Source organism: Spermophilus citellus, assembly GCF_964194105.1.
Source record: "Spermophilus citellus genome assembly, chromosome: 19".
Taxonomy (NCBI): domain Eukaryota; kingdom Metazoa; phylum Chordata; class Mammalia; order Rodentia; family Sciuridae; genus Spermophilus; species Spermophilus citellus.
Window position 1 is genome coordinate 140254 of NC_138201.1, and position 25032 is coordinate 165285.

Below are 25032 nucleotides of genomic sequence, written 5' to 3' on the forward strand. Positions count from 1 at the left end.
TCTGACTATTTGTATAGGACTAAATAACATAGAAAACAGGAGCTAGCACATAAGGCATAGGCAATTGTTCAGATAAAAGTAAATAGGAACCTGAAATAGTAAAAAATTCTTATGGAAAACAAGGAGTGATTTTCTAAGTGGCAAAACTAAAGAATGATACATCCTAGGAAGATTTCCTTCATTGCATCTCACAGAGCAGTTATCTGGCTGAGTGCCATGGATAAGGCTGGATAGCTCTTCTAAAGCTACCAAAACCCTCACTAGGAGACCCAGTTTGCCCCTTCCTCCCTCATCCTAGAAGCCCATGAACTCACTGCCCACATCCGGGGAAACAGAGAAGATCTTGGCTGGATGGATGCTGGCCACTTGGTTTACCTGAGAATAACCTGCACACTTTTAAGGAAAGGTTGAGCTCATCTCTCTGTAGCCTCTCATTTGAGTGTCTATAGTTAGATAACAGGGCCCCCCTGGGGAGCACAGGATGAATGAGTCCCCAGCGAAACATTTCACTTTCCCCTCGATTAGATTCTGTCCTGGATAATAGCCATCTGGGGAGATTGGTGCTCAAAATTTCCTCTAAGTTCCTTTGAAAAAAAAATATGTCTGAGATCTGAATTGTTTTCCCCCATAGGTAATCTGAACCTTTTCTCTGGTGGCTTTTAAAAGCCTATCTTTATTGGGTATGCTAGGCATTGCACGACAGTGTGCCTCCGTGTCATTCTTCTGAAATTTTGTACATTTGATGTCTCTTCAAGTTTCTTGTATTTGATTTTCCAGTTCGTTCTTCATGTTTGGGAAATCTTCTGATATTATTTCATTGGAGAGATTGTGCATTCCTTTGATTTGTATCTCTTTGCCTTCCTCTATTCTGATAATTCTTAGATTTGGTCTTTCCATGTTGTACCATGGTTCTTGAAAATTCTGTTCATGGTTTCCTACCATCTTCCCTGTGAGGTCAACTTTATTTTCAAGATTATATATGTTGTCGGGGCTGGGGGTTGGCTCAGTGGTAGAGTGCTTGCATAGCACAGGTGAGGCCCTGGGTTCCATCCTCAGCACCACACAAAAATAAATAAGTAAAATAAAGGTATTGCATTCAACTACAACTAAAAAGTAAATATTTAAAAAAGATTATATATGTTCTCTTCATTGCCTGATGTTCAGTCTTATAGGTGATGTGGTCTATTGGTGATGGGATCTATTGATTTTTTTATTTGTTTTATTGTTTCCTTCATTTCAATTTTTTTGCATCTCTATCTCTTGAAATAAACTTTTACTACCTGTATTTCCTCTCTTATCTCTTTGTTGGTGTGATCCATTGTTGCCTGTATTTGTTCTCTTCTATTATTCTTCACTTCACAGATCATTTTAATCATGTTTATTTGGAACTTCTTATCTGACATTTCATCTACTGTACTGTGAGTGAATTCTGTTATTATATCATCTTGGTTTGTCTAGAGCATTTGCTTCTCTTTTTATTTTTCATATTGACTTTGTGTCTTCCTCTCTAGCAGTGAGGAATCGAGGTATTAAAATTTCTACAGTAAAATCTTCTAGTGTCCCTGCAGGTTATCAATACTGCACATTTAAGGGGGAGATACATGTTTACAGCACCCAATGCAAACAATATGCAGCCTTAAACCCAACAGCTCTTGTTTAGACAATTACATTTTTGTCACAATAAACAGAAATGATGTGTTCAATTAATGTCTAATATATATATATATATATATATATATATATATATATATATATATATATATATATATATATTATCAGGTTGGCATAAGCATTTACAGTTTCTTATGGTGGGCAAAGAGTGGGGTGTATAATGTAGGCTTCCTGAGGTAGGAGGTGAGAACACAGAGGTATTAGATCATAGGAAAAGTAAAAAGGAATCAAAAGAAGTATGCAAGCAGGGATACCTCTGGTGTAACCAGATCTGCAGGGACCTTGGTGATAGTCTTGCAGGTCTGATTTGTGGGTATTAGTTTTATATACTGCTAATTTGCTGAATTTTTGAGTTCTAGAAGCTTTTGAGTGAAGTTTTATGAGTCTTCAAAATGTGTAGTGATGTCATCAGAAAATATGGGCAGTTTTAACTCTTATTTTTCTACTTATATTTCTTTAGTTTTTTTCTTTCTTTTTTAAAAATTTCTTTATTCATGATGATGAGGAATAATGTCTCAGGTTTCCAACAGAATGGACTCTGCCTGAGCTTCAAGTATGTTTCATCTGACTGCTATTACCTCAACCTCAGCCCCCAGAGGTACCACTGTTTTTCCATAGTTTTTATTGTGCACTTTCAAGTGATGCACAGCTTGAATTCTGAAATTTTCAGCATGAAAACCATGAAGAATATGAGCAGAAATGTCAGAAAACCAGGTGATACCCTTGAGAATAGAGTCAAGAAGAGGGTGCCAATCAGACATTGTAGAGAGAGGACCCTTGGAGACATGGGAGACACTAAGAATTATTAATGCCAAAATTCAAGTATCACACCATGAGGAATGGATATGAGCTCATTTTAACTTCATATCAAAGTGAGAGTAGTTGTGTTGTCTAAATGATGGCTACACATTATTTTTTTGTCAAGGGAACTTAGAGAAAATTTTGAGGACCACTCTCCCCAGATGGCAGCTTATTATCCAGATTAGAATCAAATCAAGAGACAAGTGAAATATTACACTGTGGACTCCATAGCCCTGTGCTCTCCAGTGGGATCTTGTCACCTTACTAGAGACACTAAAATTAGAGGCTTCAGAGAGATGATCTAACAGCCCCTTTTGCTCAAAACTCTGCAGGTTATTCTCAGGTGCAGCAATTGCTCCACATCTATCCAGATAAGTGCTAAGTTGGTGCATGGGGCTTCTAGGAGGAGGAGGTTGGGAAGGGAGAAACTGAGTCTCTTAGTTTTTTTTTTTTGTAGATTTAGAAGAGACACTCGGCTCTGACCACTATCCTCAACCCAGACAACAGTGCTCTGTAAAACGCAGTGAATGAATTCTTCCTAAGTTATGTCATCTGTTAAATTTGAGACACATTATTTGTCAATGATTTCCATAGGAAATGTCCATTATATCAGAATTCTGTTACATTTTTATCAGCCAGATGTAGCAGCAATCAAGTTACATATGCCCATCTATACGATCTCGTGTTTCATATTTTATTTACTTTTGTGAAAATAGGCAGGAAGTAAAAAGTTTTCCTGATTATTTTAAAGACAGAGAGAGAGAGAGAGAGAGAGAGAGAGAGAGAGAGAGAGAGAGAGAGAGAGAGATTTAATATTTATTTTTCAATTTTTGGTGAATACAACATCTTTATTTTTTATTTTTAAATAATTTTTATAATTTTTATTTTTATTTATTGAACCCAGTGACTTGTGCATGCCAGGCGAGTGTGTTACCACTTGAGCCACATCCCCAGCCTCTCTTGAATTTTATTTTAAAATACTGAGTGTTGCTCCCCCCATCTTCCTGAACAAATAGAACTATTACTAATATGTGGCTTCTAAACCTTGAGAGATTAGAAACTAACTTGAGACATTCCAGAAGGTAATAGGGTAAACTCACATTGCTGCAAGCTTCTATTTTAGGTTCTCAAACCTTTCTTGTCCTACATTTAACAATTTGAAAATTAATGATGCCCCTCCAAATTCCATTACCAAATTTCCAGGAAGAAGGCTGTGATCCTGATATCACCTTCACATGAAATATTAAAAAGATAAGTGATCTTGATGTTAGATACATTTTCCTTGCTCCAAAATACCCTTGTTTATAACTTGCAATAACTGGGTGGAAACAATGTTTTTGTCCATTAGTTTTTTTTTTTCTTTTAATTATTCATTTAAAAATTCACCTTGTCAAATTTGCTAATAATGAACGGTCTGAAAGGCACTTTGTTAGGAAGAATACTTAGACTTCAAGCTGAAATTCATCCTGTTCAGGTATGTATGTATGCTCATTTTAAAGTACATATTTTCATGCACATGCACTTACAGAAAAAAAAGTGTAAAACTATCTCTTTTCTTCCTCCTAAAGCAATTCGGACTTGACTTGGCGCCCTCTTGGGTATAGAAAATAGATAGAACTGCAGGACTGTGTTCAGTGAATAAGCCAGACACAGAAACAGAAGCCCTGCATTGACTCTGTCCTGTGTGGATGACAATGAAATAAGTCACATGGATATGATATGGAAATAAATAGAGGTTTAGAAGAGCTGCATTTACAGAGAATGGATTCAATCAGAGGATACTGCACATGTGTATGAAGATGTCACACTTAACCCCATCACTGCACATGGTGAAAACACATTAGCAAAATAGTTTAACAGCACATGAAACTGAATAAATCATTGGTGCTGTATTACAGAAATGAGGGCAAAAGAGGCAAACTTAATCTCTCTACAAAAACAAGCAACCTCAATAATAAACAATAATAGAGAAAGAAAGAGACATAACACATACCAAAATATACAAAGGATGAAAAACCAGAAAAATAATTAGGACAACAAGTGTAAGTTCTTATCCATACCAATAATTCCTCAATGAAAACACAGACTGTAACTACGGTCTAATAGACTGTCATCTATACATTGCTAATCCTAATTAGGATTGATTTGCAAACAGTTTTTATTTTCTTGCTTTTAAAAAAAATTGATGGGCTGGGGATGTGGCTCAAGCAGTAGCACGCTCGCCTGGCATGCGTGCGGCCCAGGTTCGATCCTCAGCACCACATACCAACAAAGATGTTGTGTCCGCCGAGAACTAAAAAATAAATATTAAAAATTCTCTCTCTCTCCTCTCTCACTCTCTCTTTAAAAAAAATTGATGATACAGTACATATAGAAAAGTACAAAAAAAGTATACAGGCATATGAATAGGTCAGACAAGTTTTCATTGAGGCAGGGCTTGCAACAATACTCAAAGCCCTAATCTCCATTTTACAGGAAAGGTATAAAATAACACAATTTAAGAACTAGCATTTAAGTTTTTATTTTTATAATTTGCTACACAAATGATAAAATTTGGATTACATAAATTCATTCCTTAAACCTTCCTTGGTATATATTTTACCTTAAATAAATCAAATATAGGAGAACAGACCTGTGTCATTTCTAATGTAAAAAAAAATGTCAGAGGATAACAGGGTTCAGTGCATCTGATCTTCAATGACCCATAAAATATGAAACAGATGTGCTCTCATGGAAAATCTATCTAGTCATTCTCAGGCTTGTCCTGGGAGCAGACACCAAAATGCAGAGTGGGTGAAAGTATAAAATTGTCATTTTTCTTGATCATCCCATTTTTAAAAAAAATGACATTTTTTTCTTAATGGTGTATAGAATTTTCTTTTTAGAAAAAAAAAAACCCTGCCTGTCCTCAATCATGTATGGAAACTAAAAATGTTGACCGTACAGACATGCAACTAGGCAGAGGCTGGGAAGGATCAGGGGAAGGAGCAGTCAGAGGTGGGGTGAGGGTCACCTGGGCACAGCTGCAGGGCTGGGGTCAGCAGTTCTCATGTCTATAGCTCAATGTCACCACCAGAGTCTATATCAAGTGATTATATATAACCAAAGAATAAAGGAGAAGTGTTTTGGGACTCCTCAAACTTCAAAAATGCTAAAATTTGAGGAAATATAAAATTTAATCATGCTTATGAGATCAGCAAACTCTGTGAACATGTCTAGAATTATAATATTGTATTCCAATTTGATGTCTAAACATTATATCAATTAAAGCTCAAAATAATGAACAAATCTGCATTTCAATGTTCTACCCAAACATCCACTGAAGGTCTTAACTCATAAATGTCACCCTATGTTCACAAAACTTTAACCTGTCATCTTTTCTTGGCATTTTTTTTTGTTCATATGTGTGTTTTGTGCCATGGATTTAACCACGGGCACTATACCACTGAGCTACATCACCAGGCCTTTTTTTAAAATATTTTATTTTGAGACAGAGTCTCACTAAGTTACTTTGAGCTCATGCTAATTTGCTGAGTCTGGCCTCAATTGGTAATAATCAGCCTCCAAAGTTTTCACAAATGCAAAGATCAGCTTCAACAAATAAGTCACATTAGCTTGTATTTGCCACAAGCCCCAGCTAACCTGAGATAAGTCTCTGCCTCTCACCTTACTCTAAGTTAGCATGGCTCCCATGTAGACCAGAAGTAAGTACAATTCTTGTACTTCCTACAGGACAAATAGAATATAAAACTGATTTCCAGTTCAATTATATTGAACGAGTCACTACAAAATTATACACTCTGAAGTTACAGCTCAGGACTCACATTTCAACACTGTTGAAACTGACCTGTCTGATGTTTCAAATCAAAACCTGGACACCAAAGTTAAGGATGTAAAAGGGCCAAGGTAAAAGCAGCCAATATTGTATTCCTTACCCTTTAAGGTCAGCTCGGATACAGAAGATAATGGTGCCCCTCTAAGGTCCCCATGACACTGGTGAGGCACCTGAAAGCCCCATCAGAGGGATTGAAAGGACCCAAGAAAACAGAGATCCAACCAGAGCACATCCTGCAAAGAGGAGGGTCACTGGACAGGGAAACATTTCAGATATATCCAAGAGAAGCCAAAATCATTCAACACGATGCTGACCCATCCTGTCATATGGCACAACTAGTAGAGAAAAAGTTAAAAATAAACCAAGAGGCTTCCCAAAAGTTCCCAAGAGTAATCTCTGAAAGTCTCAGCTGACTCTAACTGTACATAGATAGGAAAAGGTCCATTTTGACCAACTTGATCTTAGATACCTGGCAGAAAGTGTATGACCAAAACACAGTCAGACTTGGGCATGGAAAGAGAACACCATCGTCCTTTATTGTTCCTGGAGATGGACATTATGTCGGCCCTTCCAAAAGTTAAGTGAAACTGGAAGGTTATGTAGGAAGCATCTTGCAGAATCACAAGACTGTTCTGAGTCAATTTGAAACCTACAATTCTCCTGAGCTCCTGCCTAGGCAGATGTAGTGGGGGGCCATCTGTTAGTTACGTGAGGGCCTTCTCCTGGTATGGAAGCCAGGGAAATTTAGGTTTGGCATTGTGAACTACCTGTGGCTCTCCAAGGGCAATAGATTTTCCAATCTATGTGACATTTGTCTCGAGTCTACTAGGAAGATACTTCATAGTAGCTCTGGAGAGGGGCGTAACCTGTTGGGATCTGGACAGGCCACACTTAATTGCCACAGGCATATCAAAAAAGTTGTAGTTGTGGAAGATATTTCTCTTCTCAAGACTCAACAAAATTATTCTTCCAAAATGTATTCTTCAAGCAAAGGATTAACAGTCATGGTCCATTTATGGACAGGGAAGGTATATGCTTTAGGCAAGCTCAGTAAGAAAACAGCCCATATATCATCAAACACCTTCTTTTTTTGAACTAGGAATTGAACCTAGGGGCATTTAACCACTGAGCCACATTCCCAGCACTTTGTAATTTTTTTTTTTAATTCGAAGACAGGGTCTCACTAAGATGCTTAGGGACACACATAATTGCTGGGGCTAGCCTTCAACTTGAGAACTTCCTGCCTGAGCCTCCTGAACCACTGGCATGACAGGTGTGCACCACCTCACCTGGTTTGATAACGATCTTACAAAGAACAACAGAAATTTCATCTCCCTCATCCCCATTTAGGTTTTTTTCCAACATCAACTAATTTTTGGAAACTCAGGAGAAAATAACGTTGGATGACACTGTGAGGGGTTATCTGGCCCTGCTTAAACATGTCCTCATCCTTTCCAGTGTGGATTGGAAGAACTGGATTATTCGTTTTTCGGTAGAAATGAGCATCAAAGCACTGACGGTCGCGTAGCCATTGCCCACCAGCATCTGGAAGACAAGGCAAACCGGATCCTTCTTCTGCATTTTACTGTAAGAAGAGGAGATCACACAGTCCATAAAGTACATGACCACAAAGGAACCCATGAGGAGCAGGATGGTCCTAGTGGCCCTCTGCTCTGGGGAGGCTTGTGCAATCCTGCTGGTGTTGTGGAGGTGCTGGCACTGCCTCTTATGCCTCCACAGGAGAGACACCATGTACCCACTGGAGAGGGCCATGAGCCCAAGAAGGAAGATATCCCGGAGTATTCCTACCAGGGAAAATAAGATCCTGTAATAGTAACCTGTGGGAGATTCCCTACAGGATTCAATGTAAAACCAAACATTTAATGTGTCATTGGTGGGGCCTTCAATAGAGACTAAAATACGGATATTAATGAACATGTTGAACACCCAGAGAATGAGAAAGTACCACAGACTGCGTTGTGGGGATGTGTGCTTGAACTTGACCAGAAAGGAGCTTCTGGGGCTGAGGGTGGTGGCCTGAAAGACACTCAGCAGGCAGGTGGTGCTTACCGACAGGCTCCTCATCAGCCTGTACAGGTAGATGACGGTTTTACATGAGATGTTGTTCCAAATATATTGAACCCCCAAAATATCTATGTCCAGGAACATCCTGATTATGAGCATCAGCAGATGAATGAGAGCCAGGTGAGCAATGATGAAATCAGCGGGCCTGATTTTGCGCTGGAGAAGGCACGTGAGGACGTTGAAGAGGAGCAGGAAGACATTGGCTGTGATCCCAAGGATAATTTGGTAAGAAAAGAAATTTTCTACGGCAATAAAAATGTGAAGTGTGCTGCTCTTGGTCATTTTGTTTTCTGGTGAAAAGATGTTACAGAGTCCATGTCTGATGATAAATACTCATCATGACAGTTGTTACCAGCTTCAACCTCCCCAACTACCAAGCCTGCCCATCTCAAAGTATGTTCATACTTATAATTAACATTTTTTTCTGAGAGAGAGAGAGAGAGAGAGAGAAAGAGAGAGAAAATGAATATGAATCAGTTTTTTTTTTTTGTAGATAGACACAACACAATGCCTTTATTTTTATGTGGTGCTGAGAATCAAACCTGGGTCCCACACATGCTTGGCGAGTGCTCTACCACTGAGCCACAATCTCAGCCCAATAATTAACTTTTAATGTGCCCTTTCCATCTTCGGTTATTGTTTCTCCTGAGTAGGGCCATGATTAATTTGTCTTTTTATGCACAGAAACCTGCTAAAAAAAAGCTCAGTATGTAGCATTTGAAGTGAATTCAAGTGAGGCAAGGTGCAGGAATATTCACATAGAACTCTCAACAGAAGAATGACCTTGGGGGACCCTTGTAAAACTCTCTAATTTTAGTGTTTCTTTTTCTAGATTTTTTTCTCACTAGTTTGCAGATGAAAAACCAAAATATGGGCTCTGAAATCAGACTTCAGACTTCTTGATTTATATATATATATATATATATATATATATATATATATATATATATATATATATATATATATATATAATATTGAACCCAGGATTGCTTAACCAATTATAATATTATACATATATTTGATTATGCCAGAAAAAAACATATCAAAGTGGGCAGAATCATCAATTGTTAGTAGGATCTTATTCCAAAATCTCTTTTCTGTCCACTCTTTGGCATATTGAAAAATGAAAATTAGGGGCTGGGAATGTGGCTCAAGCAGTAACACGCTTGCCTGGCATGCACAGGGCACTGGGTTTGATCCTGAGCACCACATAAAAATAAAATAAAGATGTTGTGTCCTCCAAAAACTAAAAGTAAATATTTAAAAAGTTCTCTCTCTCTCTCTCTCTCTCTCTCTCTCTCTCTCTCTCTCTCTTTAAAAAAATAAAAATTAATCATAGTTTAAGTGCCTTTTTTAAACCCAGATTTGAACCCAAAGGCACAAAACAACTGAGTCACATCTCTAGATCTTTTATTTTTATTTTGAGACAGGGTCTCACTGAGTTGCTTTGGGCCTCACTAAGTTTCATGAGGCTGGCCTTGAACCTGCAAATCTCCTGCAACAGCTTCCCAAGCTGCTTGGATAACAGGCACGCACCACTGCAACAGGAAAACTTCAATACTTTGTGGGTCATACATTTGAGTGTTTTAACTGGGCTACAAAGACCAGACCTTACCCTGATTAAATAGTTTACACAAGAGAACAAGATTTCTTATCTTCTTTTAGTCAGCAATGATATTTCTCCAGAGGACAGAGGAGGAAATATTGTAATAGACAATTTGATGAGAACATCTTCATGAAATATCTCCCTATAGAATGAAGGCATTTTCTTTATTTCAGTTTTAATTCTGCTGTATATGTAACATGTACAATGAGACTAGAACACTTCCACACATTCTTTCATCAATAATACTCTAAGTTATATTCATAGCTACCCAGAATATTATAGGTTGATTATGTCAGTTACTAAGGGTGAGCAAAAGAGGCAAGGGGTCAAGACAATTTTAGTGTTTTAGCCTAGTTAATTAATTGCTTGGAAATATTTGAGGAAGGGTCATTTTCTATAGTGGAAATTAATTAAAGACATTAGAAAAATTTAATCTCTTCAAAATGATTAATTTAGTAAGAAGTTTTTTTTTTCCATTCAGTCACATCTTCAACAAAAGATTTCCTCCCTTGTTATTCTCAAAAAAAAAAAAAAAAAGAAAGAAAGAAAGAAAAAGGCTAATATAATGGTCTAAGATTATATAATAATGGTCTAGGAGTCTCCACATTTGAAAAGTCACAGATGGTTATGAGTAGGCACAGCACTACATGGTTTATCTATTTTCCATGAAGCTATGGGTAGATGATGCCTATTCCTGTGTGCACACTTGAAGTGAGTTGTAAGATATATGCTGACATTTTGATCCCAAAATACCTTTACAGCAACACAAACTGGATATGTAACATTTGAAGAAGTCCTTTAAAAATTACAGAAAATGAAAAAAAAAATAAAATTACAGAAAAAATCATATTTTTTCATTTTCTGTAATGTTATAAAATACAGGTTTTTCTTCAGTTCAGTTTAATGCAGTTTAAGAAAATAAAATGGAGAGTATTGAAAAAGAGGAGAAGCAGTCTGTCTGAGTTATCTGTGGATGGAGGGCACAGGACTCTGGTTTCAGCCCTGCCAGCTGGGTGGCCACCCTGCCTGCATTGTCATGGGAGGGAGGGATGGAGCCAGGAGGGGCCGTGGACTTTCAAACACAGGTAGAGAACTGGGTTTTCCAGGGAGCATTGCCTGAACAAGTGGAACATTATTTTTTTTTTTCTATAGGAGAAATTTCCTGGTTACAGCTGGAAAACCTTATCACTTTAGTAAAGTGCTGATTATGGGAAGTGGCAGAGTCAGATGCTGTCATGGGTCCCCCACAAGCATTAGCTCCCTGCAGCCCCAGGACACAGGAGACAGAGAAGCAGCTGGCCATCTGCACACTGTATGGGTCACACACGTGTGTATCAGTGAGACCCACAGTGCCCTCCATGGTTCACAGGTAGTTTAATTATAGAGAACGAAATGTTTCTATTCCATCCTACATTATCATATTTGTTAGAAAACATCCTGAAACATGTCAACATTTCATAAATGTAAGATAAATGAATCTTCTTAGCCTGTCCCCTCCTGGCTGTGCCTCACCCCACTCACACCTGCCAGGACTAGTCCAACCAGGAGATCAAGGTGCAGACAGAAGGCCTGTCTGTCACCAGGATGACCCAAGAATCTCTCCTCAGAGCTCTGGGGAGAGAGGTGATGAAGTAGCTTCTGGCAGCCCTGATGGGCCAAGCCCCAGGTCATAGGTATAAATATGAAAAACATAAGCCATCCTCAGACTGGAGGTTACACATATGATGACATAATTTCAAAGAAAATAACGTGGAAAAGAAGTTCAGAAATAGGTCCCAGTCTAAAAAGGTACAGTGGGGGAAAATCTAAGTGGGAAGATTCAAGGATAAAAACAGAAGTGGAGAATAAAATGGAAATAAAACTCTGTTCTTTTTTTTAAAAGGTATATAGCTAGGGTTCTAAAAGCTGACAGAGTGAAGTCCTTTCCTGGGAAATTTAACCCAGTGGACAATTCCTTTCCTGTCATGAACAAACAAGCCATCAGTTAAATATTTTGCATTCTGCCATTGTCCAAATCTCAAACAACCCTGAGATATATGTTATCTCCCAATGGGCCAGAAACTAGTGAAGAACACTGAGGTCAGTGCACCCCAGTCACTGGTGAGAAAAGTAGATCCCAACAGCATCTTGGGCTTCTAGGGCTTGTGTGTGGAGAGACATAGGCTGGAGGTAGGGAGGAGGACATATCTGCTTTCTCAGGTGCACCATGGACACAATCATGTAAATTGTGTAATTTGTGTCCTCATTTAATGAGGTGCTTTAGATTCATGAAAGGGCATATTTCATTTGTTTTTATTGCACAGATCACCATCACCTCTTCACTAACATCCCCTATCTCTTTGGAGAGGAGACACCATGGGACTTTTGGAAGCCAGGAAGGGGCAATCACTACTGTCACTTTGTAAAATTAAGCAACTGCAGCCCCTGATCCAAGCTCTAGTTAGAAATCTTCAGGCATCCAGAGCACCATTGCTGTACTTTTGTTAGATCAAACCTGAGAAAAAATACATCAGCGTAAATAAAAAGCTATTTGCTATTTGTTAAAAATGTGAAGATAAACTTTATTTATATGTATCATATTTGAAAAAAAAATCCACAATATAATTTCCTTCTGATTAGCTAAAAAAGTATCTTGTGTATATAAATATTTCTCATTATCTCAGCTATAGAAGGAAATGCTTAAATGAATTTAAATTGAGATTTTGAGGGAAGATAAAGAAAAACAAGTGTGTTTAATAAAATCCTTGTCTAAAATTTTATCTCTTCTGTAGTGAATATGAATACAAATTAACAATGTTGAAGCAGAAATAACCAGAAAACTTAATAGTATGTACTTTGAGAACTGATAGAGCAAAATAGCAATTAAACTCACTGCGGTCTGAGAAATAGATGGAAACCTAAAATGATATATTTAAAATGTTTTTTTTCTTACTAAAAATTTAATAAAATTATATTTTCTTATTAAAAATTTAACAAGGGTCTGAGGTTGTATCTCAGTGGCAGAGTTCTTGCCTAGTAAGTGTGAGGCATTGGGTTTGATGGTCAGCACCACATTTTAAAAAATTAAATAACTGTACATAAACAACTAAAAAATTAGAAAAAAAATTAATAAATGTTCAGAAGTAACCAAATTTAAAGGCAAAAGATAGTAAGAAGAAAATTTTCTTCAGTCCTCGAAGCTGTTGAGTGTGGGTAGAACTGGATGCATAATTCAGAGCTACCAAAGAATCTAACACGCAATTTGGCTATTTTGATTTTTTGATCCTTCATCACAATCACAGAAGCCCACTCACACTCTGCTGCTGCATTTCATGACGAGAAAGGCACTTACCTGGGCAGGTCACATGGGGAGTCAGGGGACGTGAGCGGATCCTGCACCATTTTAAGAAAAAGATGTCTTTAGCTCACCTCTCTGTAGGGCTTTAATTTTAGAATCTGTTAGGAGGTGACAGGTTCCCACTGGAGAATGCACAACTGTGGCTTCCCCCAGGGGAACATGTCACCTGTCTCTTACTTGTACTTTAGTCTCTGCTGGATAGTAGCAACCTGGGGAGAATCGAACTCAAAACTTTTCTCTTAATTCCCTGCACACATCTGTGTGAGGGATCTGAAGGTTCCCAAACACATAGACCACAAGCATTCTCTCTTTTTAAAAATCTACATTCAAATTAGTCCCAAACCATGTTCTACCCTGTAATGCTTCTACTCTGGGATGAGTGAATCCTGGCTCCATGCATAGATTCCAAGTGGCTCTGGGGTCCACTCTCTGAAATGTGAGATCATCTTTCTTGGTCCACTATCATGCTGACCATGTGGTTGGGGTAATATGTCTTGTAGGATTTCCAAACTCAGCTGGAGGTTTTCAGGGCTATTTCAATTTAAGAAAATTACCAAAATATCCATTCTGACCATAGCAAAAGAAGCAAAAAAAATATTTGAAGCTAATTTCTTTTCATTCTTAAGGAATTCTTCAGGAACAACTCTTCAAAAAATGGTTCTGGGAATATTGGACTTTCGTGTGTAGTATAATAAAATTTAACCTCTATCTCTCACCCTACATAAAACTCAACTCAAAGTGACCAAGGACCTAGGTATTAGACCAGAAATCCTGTGTCCACAAGAAGAAAAATATAGGCACATCTGAATATCATGTTGTTTGTATGAACAGAGTCCCTTAGCAAGATTCCTAAAGCGAAAAAGGAAGAAAAAATCAAGATGGGATGCTATCAAACTAAATTTTTTTCATAGCAAGGGAAACAATCAAGAATGTGAAGAGAGAGCCTGAGAATGGGAGAACATATTTGTCTCTCAGCCACAAAATTAACCTCTATAATATACAAAGGACTCATATTTCTCTCTCTCTCTCTCTCTCTCTCTCTCTCTCTCTCTCTCACTCAAATGAACAAATGGGCAAAGTAACTTAACAGGCACTTCACAGAAGAAATACCAATGACAAGCAAACTGGAAAGATGAACAATATGTCTAGCAATTAGAGAAATGCAAATTAAAAGTACACTGATATTCCATCTCAATCCAGTCCGAATGGCAAATATCAATGTCGGCAAGGATGTGTGTGTGTGTGTAGGGGGCAGTTTCACTCAAACATTGCTGGTGGATCTGCAAGTTTCTGTGACTACTACAGAAAGCTGCATGGAGATTCTTCAGAAAATGTAGAATACAATCATCATTTCAATAAGTCATCCCACTTCTCAGTATATCCCAAATGGACTTAAACTCCACACACTACAGTAAGGCAGCCACATCAATGTTTGTATCAGCTCATTTCACTATATCTAAGCTATGGAATCAACCTAGGTGTTGGAATAGTACTCAGTCAAAATAAAGAATAAAATTATGCCATTTGCTGGTACATGGATGGAATTAGGGACTATTATGCTAAGTGAAATAAGCCAATCCCCAAATCCCAAAGGCTAAATATTCTTTCTGATGTGTGGATGGTAACACATAATAAGGAATTGGGGAAGGAGAAGTAGAAGTTCATTGGATTAGCCAAAGGCAGAAAAGGGATAGAAAGTCGGATGGGAATAGGAAGGACAGTAGAATGAACCAGACATAACTTCCCTTTGTTCATATATAAGTACAAAACAAGAGCAACTCCACATCACTTTTATCCAAAAGAATGGGATCCTAATTAGAATAAGTTATACTCTGAGTATGAACAATATGACAAAATACATTCCTCTCTCATTGTATACGTAGAAAGAACAAATATCAGCAACCAAAAAGGTTGATCAATGCTGGGCTAAGATGACCCAAAGGAAGACAGTAAAGACCCAAATCAACAAATGAGAGATTAAAAAATGAACTATCACCACAGACTCTTGTGAAATCAAGTGGTAAACAAAAGACATTTGAAAAATGTACACACCCCAAACCTCAAAAATCTAGAAGATATTGGCTGATTTCTAGAAACATGCAAATTGCCTAAACTGAATCAGGAATATAGAGTGTCAAAACAGAAATACCAAATCATTAAACAGAAACAGTGACTTTTAATCAAAAGTCTCAGAAAAGGGACTCAGGTTTTTGCTCAGGGGTAGCATGACTGCCTAGCATGTGTGAGGCACTGGGTCTGATTTCCAGCATAGCATACACATAAATAAAAATAAAGTCCCCTTGAGATATCTATCTACCTATCTCTCTATCTATCTATCATCTATTTTTTAAAAGAAGCCTACCTACAAAGAAATCCAAGAATAGAGGGGTTCTAAAGAGAGTTCTACCTGACCTTCAAAGAAGAAATAATACCAGTCTTTCTTAAATTATTTCATGAAATTAAAAAAGAATCAATGCTCCCAAACACATTCTATGAGTACAGTATAACTGTGATGCCCAAAATAGATTAACCATCTAAAAAGGAAAGCACAGACCAACATTGATGAACACAAATGCAAAACCCCTTAATATTAGTAAACAGCATTCAAAAACATATTAGGGAGATAATACATCATTATTAAGTAGGCTTGATCCCAGGGATGCACTTCCAGTCCAACAGACACAAATAATAAATATAAATCACATTCTTAATAGAATTAAGAACAAGAATTATATGATCATCTCAATAGTAGCAGAAAAGGCCTTTGATAAAATACATCGAGCATTCATTTTAAAAAACACCAGAGAAACTAGGGATTCAAGAAACTTAACATTATAAAAACTTTATATGACAAACCCATAGCCACAATCATACATCATGGAGAAAACCTGAAAGTATTTCTTCCAAAATAAAGAACAAGATGAGGATTTCCACTTTCACCACTTCCATTCAATACAGGTCTTAAAACTCTAGCCAGGGTGATCAGGCATGAGAAAGAAATTAGGGGCATACAAATTGGAAAATAAGTCAACTATCACTGTCTGCTAATGACATGATATAAATATATCTGAAACTTCCCCCCATAATTCCACCAGAAAACTTCTGGAGCTAATAAATGGATTTAGCAAAGTAGATGGATACAAGGTCAATACTCAAAAATTGATAGCTTTTCTGAGAAAGCAATCAGGAAAGCCACTCCCCTTCACATAGCTTCAAAAACTTCTTGGGAATTAATCTAACCAAAGGTTGAAAGATTGCTACTATGAAAACTAGAATACTGAAGAAAGACATTGAAGAGAAACTCAAAAGATCAAAGACGTCTCGTGTTCTTGATGGGCAGAATTAATACAGTCAAATGCTCCTATAATCAAAAATGATATACACATGGAATTTCCATCAAATACTAATGCCATTTTCCATAGAACTAAAAAAAATCTTAAAATTTATTTGGAGGAATGAGTCCCACTGTAGTCAAAACAATCTGAGCATGGAAATCCTACAGAAGGCATCATAACTATGTTATGACCATGCATAACCTTACCAAGGCAATTGTCAAAACCAATGAGATGAAGGTGCCTATCTTGACAACCTCCTCTTTCCTCCAGGGATTGACTGAACATTGGAAAAACCTGGTAGCCAAATTAACTAAGCTGTATAATGCTATCGCCCTGGCCCTACTGTTTATTATAGTGATAATATTTTCTTGCATTGTGTGACACTTAAGTAATCCTGTGAAGGCCAGGGAATGGAAAAAAAACAATGCTGGCTGAAATCCTTGCAGCACAGTCAGAGGGGGGAGATGTGAGGACAAGTGCATGGAGTACTGCATACATGGCATATGTTAAGGGCATCTGAGTGGCAGGCCACTCCTCCGTGCTAGGCGAGTGAGCGGCAAAAACTTTACCCCATAGGCATAGCCTTGGGTGTGAGGGCATATATTTCAGCGTTGCACTTGCTCCATGACCCAATCCTTGATTGGTCTCTGCAAGGACAGTTGGCCAGAAATTTTATTGGCTGTCTATAATCTGCTAAGCTACTGCCTGAATATATATGTGTACACACACACACACACACACACACACACACACACACACGGTAACTGCATAATAAAATCAGACCTGCTTTCTGCTTGGTCTCTGGAGGTCTTGATTAGTGAGTCTGCAGCCACACTCTCCTCTACCTTGTTCCGTGGACTTCCTCGGTGAATGAGAGAGCTCATGCATTCAAGGATGTTCCATCTTCTGCTATGACTGCAGCTCAGAGCCTATAGCTCTGTCTCTGTTTTTCTATTTCCTTTCAAGTGCACTTCTGTGTGATGCCACACCTTCGATCCTGAAATCATCAGTATGGAAGTCCTAGTGCACATGAGCAGTAACATAAAAAACTCAGGTGACCCACATGAGAATGGAGTAGGGAAGAGGGTTCCTTTCAGACATTGTAAATAGAGGACCTTCAGAGACACAGGAGGCACGAGGAGACTCTGCCCAGAATCCAGGCATCATGACATGTGGAATGGGTATGGGCTAATTTCAACTTTGGATGGAAGTGAGAGAACTTGGGGTTTCCACATGATTGGGACAGACATTTTTTTTTTTTTTGTCAAAGGAACTTGGAGGAAATTTTGAGCATACCTCTCTCCCCAGATGGCTCTTATCCAGAACAGAATCCAATCAAGGGGCAAGTGAAACATTCCACTGGGGACTCCATCATCCTGGGTTCCCCAGTGGGATCCTGCCATCTATCTATAGACACTAAAATGACAGGCTGCAGAGAGATGAGCTCACACACCCTTTCCTTAAAAGTGTGCAGGTTATTCTCAGGAGCACCTAGCGGCCAGCATCCATCCAGCCAAGCTCTTCTCTGTTTCCTTGGATGTAGGCTGTGAGTACATGGGCTTTTATGAGGAGGGAGGAAGGGGAAAACTGGGTTTCCTAGTGAGGGTTTTGGTAGCTTTAGAAGAGCCATCCATCATTAACCATGGTGCTCAAACAGACAACGTTGCTCTGTGAGATGCAGTAAAGGAAATCTTCCTAGGATGTGTCATTCTTTAGTTTTGAGACTTAGAAAATTACTCCTTGTTTTCCTTAAGAAATTTCCACTATATCAGGTTCCTATTTAATTTTCTCTGGAAAGTTGCATATGCTATCTGTGCTAGCTCCTGTTTTCTATGTTATTTAGTCCTATACAAATAATCAGAGAAGTAATAATGTTCCCTGTCTCCTTTTTATTAAGTATGCTTAGCTTTGCTTCTCTCATCTTCCTGAAAAAATGGAATGTTCATTGATAGGTGACTTTCTGAATATTGAGAAATTAAAAAGTGATTTTGTATAAACCTGAAAGTAATAGGGGTGACCTTATATTACCACAACCATGTGTTGTAATTTCTCATGAAATCTTACTTGTCCTACATTTCATCTCACAAACTAAAAATGAATGGTGCCTCTCCAGATTGTGTGTTCTGCCCACTAGCCAATTTCGAGTGAGAGGGCAGTGGTCCTGTGTCACCTTCACATGAAAAGGCAAGTGAACCTGATAGTGGTGTTCTTTTCCTTGCCCCCCAAGGATCTAGGAATATAATTTTCAATAGTTGAGCCAGAATAATATATGGTCCATTAATTTGTTCTCTTTTTATTATTCATTTTAAAATTCTTCTTCCCATTTCCCTAAAAATGGTTGTGTCTGATAGGCATTTTATTAGGGAGAATATTGGGAAAAGTTGATTCTCACACTATTCAGGTGTTCATATTTTCATGCAAATGCATTTACAGAACAAATGTGAACCTATCCCCTTTTCTTCTTTAAGTCAATTGAACTTGACTCATGTCATTATTGACTTCATCAGGGAAACAGATCCTCCTGAAGGTATGTTTGGGTTTCCCAGTAAGGACAGCTTAGTGTATGTGATGAAGCTCTTTGGAGTTTCTTGTTGCTGTTAGAAAAGTAACTTTTCTTATACTGAATCTGAAGACAGATTTCAAACTATTGTTATTGTGTAGTCACAGCTGGGAACCCTGAGCTTTACTGAAATCTTTCCAATTAATGGAAACAATGGATAATCATCAACCAGATTTTTCAGGAATCGCCATCATTCATTTATCCAAATATTCTACAAGATTTTCTCTTTCATATTCCTGTAGCTTGTATATTTCACAGTGGCTTTTCACACAGCATAGCACCTGGCTGGTAGTGGTTGTGCCCTCCCTTATGTGCAAGCTGTTCCTCTGTAGTGTTCTTCATAGTTTCCCAGCTAGAACTGTAATGCAAAGTACAACTTGCTGCCCAATTTCCAGTCAGTCTAAAATTGGCATGAAGCAGGAGCAGCCCCCCTCCCAGAACTCAATTGTTCATCTTTAGTTAACATACAGTAGTTGATGACAGCAGGGGGGAGGCTTAAGTACATGGAAAAGAAAAAACAAATTATGTCCGTCTGTTGCTGCTGCTATTATATTATTATTATTATTATTATTATTATTATTATTATTATTATTATTATTATTATTTTGGTACAAGGTTTGAACCCAGGGGTGCTTAAACACTGAGCCACATCCCTAGTCTTTTTAACGTTTTATTTAGAGACAAGGTCTTGCTATTAGGCTTAGGTCCTCACTAAGTTGCTGAGGCTAGCTCAAAAATGCAATTCTCTTGCCTCAGACTCCCACGCTGTGGGGATTACAGATGTGCCCCACCATGAAAAACCCATGTTACTTTCCCTGTGATTCATGTTCCCCTCTGTGGACTGTCCAGTATTTTTTTAGGATAGTTTGCTTTCACGTGATCTCTTCTTCTTCGGCAAAGTTAGTTTTTGCAGTTAGTGTGTTCACTTACTCTCATATGTACTGGAGAAAGGAGATTTCTTTTTCTTGCTACTATGCTGGAATTTTCCTTTCAGAAAAAAATAAGAATTTCTGGTCATTTTAAAGCAACAATGAACTGAGGTTATAATTTCTGCATGGTACTGGAAATTCATGGCTTCTTCTCATCCATGCTTTCTCCAAAATATTTACCTTTGCACGAATAGATTTTTAAGTAACACTGAAAATAATTTTATCTAATTTTCAGATGTACAGGTGATTGAAATGTTACTATAAATTTTATAATGGTAGGCGTTTGAGTGGCCCTATGTATTGAAATCAATTAAACATAATGAAATAAAGTCTTCATTTTCCAGAAATAGCATAAAAAATGCAACTTCAGCACTATCATTTTAAATTTTTCATTTTAGAATGTTGTAAATAAACATTATATATGTATACATATAGACAGGTAGATGGATGATAGATAGATAGATAGACAGATAGATAGACAGCCAGACAGGTATATAGATATTACCTTAGAAATTTTGAGTTTTACTTAAATCATTTCAATTCACAAAAACAATGGATAATACACATAATATATAGACATTCTGTAATTCTTCACCAGTATATATATTACCTTAAAATTAACAGGTATATAAGAAGAGATGTGCATCACTTTTATGTACAAGGACATCATAAAATAACAGGGCCATGCTCCTGTGATCATCTGTGATCCGTATAACATCTAACAGATGTCCCCTTATGTAAAATACTTCTAGTGTCATTCCCAAGCTTGTCCTGGGAGCAGACCAAATATGCTAATGAGTTAAAAAATAAAATTGTCATTTTGCCTGTTCACCTCATTTCAGAAAAAAATGAACTTTTTACCCTAATTTTTTAGAATTTTCCTTTCTGTGAAATACTGCATGTCCTCACTCATATAGGTAATGTAAGCATGTTGTCGACATAGAAGTGCAGCTCAGCAGAATATGGGAAGGGGCAGGGGAAGGATGATTCAAAGGAAGGGTGAGGGGCACCTGGGCACAGCTGCGGGGCTGGGGTCAGAAGGTCTCATGCCTATAGCTCAATGTGGTCACCAGAGTCTACATCAGGTGATTACATGTAACCAAATAAGAGTTTTGATACTCCACACACTTACAAATTATACAATTTAAGAAAATCAAAATGTTAACTCCCCCATAAAGTGTTCAGCAACCAATGTAAACATGTCTTGAACTCTAATATGAGACTCCCTAAGTCCAGATATTATGTCAGCTAAAGGTAAAATTAAAAATAAATAAGTCTGCATTTCAAAGTTTAAACGAAACCTGTACTTATACTATGAATTCTCATTTGTTGTCCAATGCTCACACATCTTTAACATTTAAGCTTTCCTTATAAATTTTGGTTTTTGTACCAGGGATTGAACCCAGTGCTCTTTACCAATGAGGTACATCCCTAGCCCAATTTTAATTTATTATTTTGAGACAGGGTCTCACTAATTTAGTAGCTGGCCTTGAACTTGACATCCTCCTGTCTCTACCTCCTGAGTAGCTGGGATTCCCTTAGTGTCTCTTACATCCATAGTCTCATGAACTAATTTAGCCTTAAGACTTTTATTTCAGGTGTTATTATGGTTCAGTAAGTGAAAACACAAATTAAGTTTCAATTATTATTATAGGAGATGCTTGGGTTAAAGAAAATACATATGTTTTCTGGGAAAATATTCTGCCAGTAAGTCATTACAAAATTCTCTAGAATCAGAGCTGGATATATAGTTCAGTAGTAGAAAATGAATCTGGTATATGTGAGGCATCAATATAATAAACCCAAGTATCTATTTTACATGTGGACTCTTTGAGTCGGGGTCCATTGCATTCTTGAAAAATGACAGAAAACTTGGACTCCAAAAAGACTCATATTTTAAAGTTAGGTTGGATACTTACACTGTAATAAATTCCTCAAGTGGAGTGAATGTGCATCTATTTTAATTATGGTTATGGTTACCACAATGATTCCACGTATTTAAGGTTTTGTTTTGTTTTGGTACTGGGATTTGAACTCAGGGACATTGAACAAGCAAGCCCCATCTGCAGCCCTATTTTGTATTTTATTTATAGACAGGGTCTCCCTGAGTTTCTAAGTGTATCACAATTGCTGGGGCTAGCACTGAACTAGCAATCATGTAGCCTCAGCCTCCCAAATTGCTGGATTACAGGACTGTGACACCATGACTGGCTACCCATATTTAAGTAGAAAAATATTGAAATGTGTTTCTGCTAGTATTTGACAGTGAACTTGGATCATATAGGTCAAATTGTGATTTGATAACAAAAATTCTTAACATAGGTAGCTGTATAGGAGAATCAAATAGTCCTAAAATCCACTCAGTTTTCTCTGAACAGAGATTCCCAACAGATTTTAATTCTGGTAATATTTAGCCTTTCTCAGTGGGTGATAGAGATGATCAACTATTAGGAGATTTCTATGAATGAGGATCTGCAGAAGTCTAAAAAAAAATGAACAATTCCACAGGGATCTTTCTGCACAGCAAGCCTTCCCTGTATGGCAAACGTGCTCCATCCTGTTTCCTGCACGGTGTCTCATGTACAGACACAGTGAGGTTTTGTTCAGCTTATAGATGAGACGAGCCCAGAGCCCAGCTTCATGGGCTTCTCAAAGTTGAATACTTATCCTTTAAATGGAAGATTACATAGGTCTATTCAAGCCATATGACTTCAGAGGTTGCAATATTTAGCATTTTCTCTGTGAAAATATTAACAAAATCACATATGTTCATGAACAACCAGAATAAAGGTAACAGGAAGCTAACATAAATATACATGGCCTAATACATCGAGACTCTTTGCTTAGGAGGGTTTTCTTTCTAATTAAACCCCCATTATTTCAATTGACCAAAAGTACATGGTCCTTACTACAGGAAGGACACATACTCCACCCTTGCAGTAACATATCACCAAGAAAAATTCAAGGTTGCATTAGGGAAAGATTTTCTATAGAATCAGAGCTTGTGAATGAGAAATATATGACAGTTGTGATCATTTTTAATGCACAGGAAATCATTTAATACTTTGCCTAAAATGTAATCCAGCCATGATTGAGAAATGATTGGAAATGAGAGAGGAAAGAATGCTTTCCAGGGTGGGTCAGCAAAACTTCAGTTTAAGGGAAAAGGGGGCATTAGGATAGGCCACCAAATTTTCCTCCTGGCAACAGTGTTGGCTGAGATGGATGAAATTTAATATTTGTGATAATGCATTTTCTTACTTTTCTCCCTAAGATATGTACTTCATGATTCCTTACCCCTAAAGATGAGAAAAAAACCACATCATGCATGGTGTTATTAATTTAAGAAGCACCTTTTACTCTGAAGTTGGAATTGGGATCTTGGCCAACACCATCCTCTTTCTGTTCTCTGTCATCAAGTTCCTGTGTTACAAGAGGCTCAAGGACACGGACTGGATCATCAGTCTCTTGGCCCTAACCCACCTACTGATGCTGCTCACCATGGGGTTCATAGGTGCAGACACTTTTCATCTCATGTGGGGTTTTGGGTGTGATGTTACATGTAAATCTGTTGCCTACTTGTACAGGTTGATGAGGGGCCTGTCCATTTTTGCCACCTGCCTGCTGAGTGTCCTGCAGGGCATCACCCTCATGCCCAGAAGTTCCTGCTTGACAAAGTTCAAGCCTAATTCTCCACAGGACAGCCTGAGGTCCCTTCTCTTCCTGTGGGTCTTCTACATGTCCTTCAGTGCCCACTTCTCCATCTCTGCTGTTGACAACTCCACTGTGACCTCACAGGGCCTTATATTCCTCAGTGACTCCTGCACTATCTTACCCATGAGCAACTTCCTCAGGAATTTGTTTACTGTACTAGGTGCATTACCGGATGTCTTCCTTATAGGGCTCATGGCCCTCTCCAGTGGGTACATGGTGACCCTCTTGCATAGGCATAAGAGGCAGTGCCAGCACCTTCATGGCACCAGCCTGTCCCCAAAAGCCTCCCCAGAAGAGAGGGCCACCAGGGCCATCCTGGTGCTCATGGAATTTTTTGTGCTCATGCACTGTTTGGCCTGCATCATCTCCTCCTCAAAAACCATGTGGAACAATGACCCTGTGTGCCGTTCTGTCCAGATCATGGTGTCCAATGGCTATGCCACCATCAGTCCTTTGGTTTTTATCTGCACGGTGAAACAAAGTGTTGCCTTTTTGAAATATTTGTGGGGGAAAGACAGTCAACGTTGAATCATTGCATGGTGGGTCAGTTCTCGACCTGAGCCACCGCACTGCCGTGCATCAACGCATCATGGCATAGTGAGTTTGCTCTCCTTGTTGGATGAATGCATAAAGTGGTTTTTAAAAATGATTACATTGAAGCTTGAAAATGGGAAAAACAGGACAGATTATTGTCCATATGGCTCCAACAAAGCTAGTAACTTTATATTTCTGATTGGTGTGTGAAAGGAACCCTAGGTAGTAAATATCATTTTTTTTCTGAATCAGTCCATACATTTAAAGGTATGTGAGAGATTGCAGCAGTTTTAATAAATCAAGAGTCTTAGAAATCTCCTTTATGCCTAATATATTGTAAACATTCCTTATTATAAACTGCCGTCTCATCTATCAATTGAACTTTTAGGAATATAACACAAAACTGGATATAGCAACAACTATTATTTAAACACCATTGCTCAGGATACCATATTTATAATAGTCAATGATAGAGACAGTCTGATATTCCCAAGCATATAAATGTATAAAAATATGGTCTGGATATATCATGGAATTCCACTCAACATTAAATAGGAGAAAGATTCTGACGCATAGGAAGCCACAGATGAGTCTTGAATTTATTCTGTCAAGAGGGTACATGGTG

The 25032-nt window shown here is 38.0% G+C and overlaps 1 pseudogene across 1 annotated transcript in view; it reads left to right on the plus strand.

Annotated features, from left to right (window-relative positions):
• Positions 1-24401, plus strand: part of LOC308638611 (vomeronasal type-1 receptor 90-like) — a 48006-nt pseudogene extending 23605 nt beyond the window's left edge. The window contains exon 2 of the transcript in view: positions 24080-24401. The product of the transcript in view is annotated as a vomeronasal type-1 receptor 90-like (transcript). The remainder of the gene's footprint in view (positions 1-24079) is intronic.
• Positions 24402-25032: the final 631 nt, after the last annotated feature.